Below are 5656 nucleotides of genomic sequence, written 5' to 3'. Positions count from 1 at the left end.
AGTGATTATTTGACCTATCTAGTGGTCCCCTGGAAGACCCCAATTGAAAGGCTCGTTTTTATTCGACCTCATTTGAACTAGCCCAGTGCTAAAGGCTTCTCTCTATGGGAGGAGTTTGTCAAATGTTTTCACAAATGCTTGAAGGGGGAGATAACAGTTGGGGCAAACAGTGTTATTATTGTTGTTAGACCAGGTCGGTTCCAACTCAGTGACACTACATACAAGAGAACGAAACAGGCGCTGTCCTGCGCCATCCACACAATCATTGTTAGGCTGGAGCCCATTGTTGCAGCCACTGTGTCAATCCATCTCCTTGAGGGTTTTCCTCGTTTTCGCTGACCCTCTATTTTACTAAGCATAATGTCCTTCTCCAAGGACTGATTCCTCCTGATAACATGTCCCAAGTGTGTGAGACGAAGTCTCGCCATCCTTGCTTCTAAGGAGTGTTCTGGCTGTACTTCCAAGACAGATTTGTTTGTTCTTCTGGCAGCCCATGCTATATTCAGTATTCTTCGACAACACGGTAATTCAACAGCAGCAATTCTTCTTCAGTCCTTTTTATTCACTGTCCAGCTTTCACATGCATATGAGGTGATTGAAAACATCATGGCTTGGGTCAGGCGCACCTTAGTCCTTAAAGTGACATTTTTGCTTTTTAATACTTTAAAGAGGTCTTTTGCAGCAAATTTGCCCAGTGCAATGCGTCATTTGATTTCTTGACTGCTGCTTCCATGGGCACTGATCGTGGATCCAAGTAAAATGAAATCCTCAACAACTTCAATTTTTTCTCCGTTTATCATGATGTTGCTTATTGGTCCAGTTGTGGGGATTTGTTTTATGTTGAGGTGTAATCCATACAGAAGGCTGTAGTCTTTGATCTTCATCAGTAAGTGCTTCGAGTCCTCTTTACTTTCAGCAAGGAAGTCTGTGTCACCTGCATATCACAAACTGTTAATGAGTCTTCCTTCAATCCTGATGCCCCATTCTTCTTCATATAGTCCAGCTTCTCAGATTATTTGCTCAGCATACAGAATAAGTATGGTGAAAAGATACAACCCTGACACACCCCTTTCCTGACTTTAAACCACACAGTATCCCTTTGTTCTGTTTGAGCGACTGCCTCTTCGTCTAGGTACAGGTTCCTCATGAGCACAATTAACTGTTCTGGAATTCCTATTATTCACAATGGTATCCATAATTTGTTATGATCCACCCAAATGCCTTTGCATAGTTAATAAAGCACAGGTAAACATGTTTCTGGTATTCTCTGCTTTCAGCCAAGATCCATCTGACATCAGCAATGATACCCCTCATTCCACATCCTCTTCTGAACCCAGCTTGAATTTCTGGAAGTTCCCTATGTATGGCTGCAACCACTTTTGAATGATCTTCAGCAAAATTTTACTTGTGTGTGATATTGTCATGGATTGAATTGTGTCCCCCCAAAATATCTGTCAACTTGGCTAGGTCATGATTCCCAGTATTGTCTGATTGTCTACCACTTTATCATCTGATGTGATTTCCCTGTGTGTTGTAAATTCTATCACTATGATGTAATAAAATGGATTGGGGCAGTTATATTGCTAAGATTAACATCTACCAGTGTCTTAAGCCAATCTCTTTTGAGATATAAAAGAGAGAAGCGAGCAACAGGGGGACCTCATACCACCAAAAAAGCAGTGCCAGGAGCAAAGTGCATCCTTTGGTCCTGAGGTTCCTGCGCTGAGATGCTCCCAGCCTACGGGAGGACTGATGGCGGAGACCTTCCTCCAGAGCCGATAGAGAGTGAGCCTTCCCCTGGAGCCAGCACCCTGAGTTCAGACTGCTAGCCTGCTGGACTGTGAGAAAATAAACTTCTCTTTGTTGAAGCCATCCACTTGTGGTATTTCAGTTATGGCAGCACTAGATAACCAAGATAGATATTAATGATATTGTTCGATAATTTCCGCATTCTGTTGGATCACCTTTCTCTGGAATGGGCACAAACATGGATCTCTTCCGGTCGGTTGGCCAGGTTAACTGTCTTCCAAATTTCTTGGCAGAGATGAGTGAGCGCCTTCATTGCTGCAGCTGTTTGTTGAAACATCTCAGTTGGTGTTCCGTCAATTCCTGGAGCCTTGTTTTTCGCCAATGTCTTCAGTGCAGCTTGGACTTCTTCCTTCGGTACCATTGGTTCTTGATCATACGCTACCTCCTGAAATGGTTGAACATCGACCAATTCTTTTTGGTACAGTGACTCTGTGTATTCCTTCCATTTTCTTTTGATGCTTCCTGCATCGTTTAATTTTTTCCCTAAAGAATCCTTCAATATTGCAACTCGAAGCTTTTTTTCCTTCAGTTCTCTCAGCTTGAGGAATGCTAAGCATGTTCTTCCAAAAAGCTCCAATGGAAACTGAGGAATGAGATGTCCGTTATTGTTTTTGTTGTGTGCCATTGAGTTGATTTTGACTCACGACGACCCTATATGACAGGACAGAACTGCCCCATAGGGTTTCCTAGGCTGTAATCTTTATGGGAGCAGATTGCTAGGTCTTCTGCGGAGCCACTGGGTGGGTTCAAGCTGCTGACCTTTCGGTTAGCAGCCAAGTGCTTAACCATTGCACCACGAGGGCTCCTTGAGATGTCCCTAGGGACTTGGAAAAGCTCCGATATATTCCTGGGAATCAAGAAGGTCAAGTGCATGCATAGGGCTGTGAGCATGTTCAAGAAAGGCCCTAAAACTCTTACCTCTGGCTGATCTTGAGGGTCTGTGCAAGCAGAAAGTAAAAGCCAAGGCATAGTTATAAACGCCTGACTAAAACTCTAAAAAACTAAAGGAAAGTATGAACACAATGTCTCACCAAACACAGAATATCAATAAAAAATTTTCAGGTCTGGGGGAGGGCGTGCGTGGGGATGCCTCTGCTCACACCCCGACTCAGACACTAAGGAAATTCCTATTAGGGTCACATACTGTAACGGTGTCCATCACAGACCACTCACTATGGCACTTCTCCCCAAGAAGGTGGGTCTGGAAGGGACCCGCGTTCTTTCTTGGGTGTCAGCCTTTCAAGTTAGTCAAACTGAGGGACAGAAAACTTTCTGTAAGAAAATACACGTTCAACCCAAAACAGGTGCTCACAAATTTTGAGAACACAAAAGGACTCTAAAAGTTGTCTACCTGGTGGTGCAGGGGTTAAGAGCTCAGCTGCTAACCAAAAGGTCAACAGTTCGAAGCCACCAGCCACACCTTGGAAACCCCACAGGGCAGTTCTACTCTGTCCTATAGGGTCGCCATGAGTCAGAATTGACTCGACAGCAATGGTGTTTTTCTTTTTTTTAAATCATTAAAAATAACTAGAAAATAAGAACAATCAGCCACTCAGAAGAAATAATTTGGCCTTGAGACTTGGAAGGACTTTGGAGTAAAGTCTCCCCTCTCCTCCTCCTTAGCAATGTGAACCCAGACATGTTACTTTGCCTCTCTGAGCCTTGATTTCATCTGTAAGATGGGCGTACTCTACCTGCGTAATTGGGTTATTCTCAGGAAGAAATGAAAATATGCCTCGTGCACAGTTAAGTACTCAAGTGGAGTAAAATAAAGACGGCAAGGCTTTCTGTTCAAAACGCTGCCTGTAGCATAGTTCCCTATTCGTCCCGCTGTGAAACGACTGGGAACCCCGCCATGGGGTCTCTCTGTCTTTCATCATCTTCTCGTCTGGTGGAAAGATGAGGTGGGCTAAAGGCTAAGAGGAGTAAACCAGGTTCCATGAGTCCGTTCCAACCTGTAGGGTACTGATCATTCCTTCATGGTAACAGTCAAGCTTCATGAAGGATGAACGATCCGCAGATTTACAGATAATATGTGGATTTCTGAAGCCCTGGTGGTACAGTGGAAACCCTGGTGGTGTAGTGGTTAAGAGTTCAGCTGCTCATCAAAAGGACAGCAGTTCGAATCCACCAGGCACTCCTTGGAAACCCTGTGGGGCAGTTCTGCTCTGTCCTATAGGGTCGCTATGAGTCGAAATCGACTGGACCGCAACAGGTTTTTGGCGGCACAGTGTTTGCGATCGGCTGCTGAGCAAAAGGTCGGCAGTTTGAATCCCCCAGCAGCTGCAGTTCTATAGGGTCTCTATGAGTTGGAATCGACTCGATAGCAATGAGTTTATGTGGTTTTCTACAAAACAAGAGCAAACCTGTTCAGATTTAGGTTTCAGTCAAGTAGGCCAGTAAGAAAAAAAGATTTAACTTGCTTCCAAGGTGTGCTTCTATGGTGTACTGTGGAATGCGTGTTTGTTTTGCAGGCCTTAGGGAGAGGATAGCGCCCCCATGTGTACAGAGTAGATCTGTGCTCCATAGGGTTTTTTCATGGCTGAGATTTTTCTGAAGCAGATTGCCAGGCCTTTCTTCTGAGGTGCCTCTGGGTGGGCTCCAACTGCTAACTTTTCGGTTAACAGCTGTGAGCATAACCGTTTGCGCCACCCAGGGACCCAACTTGACAGCAACTGGAAAGGCGCAGGAAGAGCAGAGGTCTTCGGCCCTCCTGTCCCCGTGGGACCTTGTTCTTTCTCCAGAGTGGACTCAGCCCACTTCCCGTCACCCTCCTCGGCTTTTTCTGCCCTTTATGTGCTGCTGCCCCAACGCACCTCCTCCTGGACCCACTGCTCCTCCCTCAGCCTCCTAGGCAGGCCCTTATCCACACCTCACAGACCTGCCCCAGTCAGAGCCCTCAGGCTTCCAAGACTGAGCTTTCTCACGACACACGCACGTCAGCGCTGACATCCTCTGTCTCAGGTGGCAGCACTGCCGTCGCCAGCCATGTCGCTAGCCGAGACCCCTGGCCGTCCCTGCTTTTCCACCTGACCCGGCTCCTGAAGGCCTCGTCTGTTGGCTCTGCAGGCCAGCGTGGCACTATGCCTGGGAGACTGCAGCTGGTCAGCTGGTATCTATGGAATGGATACAGCACTCTCATCAAGATGACCTGGTGGACAACTTCCTATGTGGTTCTCAAATTTAACCCCCTTTTCTATGCCAACCCATTTCTGTTTAGTAACTAGGTTTTGAAATTGCCTCTTATCTGGTCTCCTGGTCTCTAGTTTTGTTGCTTTCAGAATAATTTTCCTCATTGTTGTTAGGGTAATCCACAACCACTCTTTGTTGTCCAGTCAATTCCGACTCATAGCGACCCTATAGGACAGAGTAGAACTGGTTTCCAAGGAGCGACTGGTGGATTCAAACTGCCAACCTTTTGGTTAGCAGCCAAAGACTTAAACCAGTGCTCCACCAGGGCTCCTAGGGTAATCCAGTAAGACAGAAATCTGACTAGAGATCACTTAAAAGCTGGCGACCTGACCAGCCAGCCACCAAGCCCCTAATGTGACATCCAGACCTCTCCCATATGGATCCTGCCTCCATCATGGTTCCCATCTGGCCACTCCCTGCAGCTAACACAATAGTGTGCAAATGCCATAGGCTCACGACTCACCAGCCCAACATGATTCACCTGCCCAGCAATCCCTTCCCTCTGCACCCAGAAAACCCATCATCCCCTCCACACATCCCATGGGCTCCCTGGTCCTCTCCCCCCTCACACACCCAGGGCTCCCTGGTCCTCTCTCTCCCCTCAAACACCCAGGGCTCCCTGGTCCTCTCTCTCCCCTCACACACCAGGTGTCCC

Source organism: Trichechus manatus, unplaced genomic scaffold (assembly GCF_000243295.1).
Source record: "Trichechus manatus latirostris isolate Lorelei unplaced genomic scaffold, TriManLat1.0 scaffold00093, whole genome shotgun sequence".
NCBI lineage: Eukaryota > Metazoa > Chordata > Mammalia > Sirenia > Trichechidae > Trichechus > Trichechus manatus.
This window is presented reverse-complemented; position numbering follows the sequence as displayed.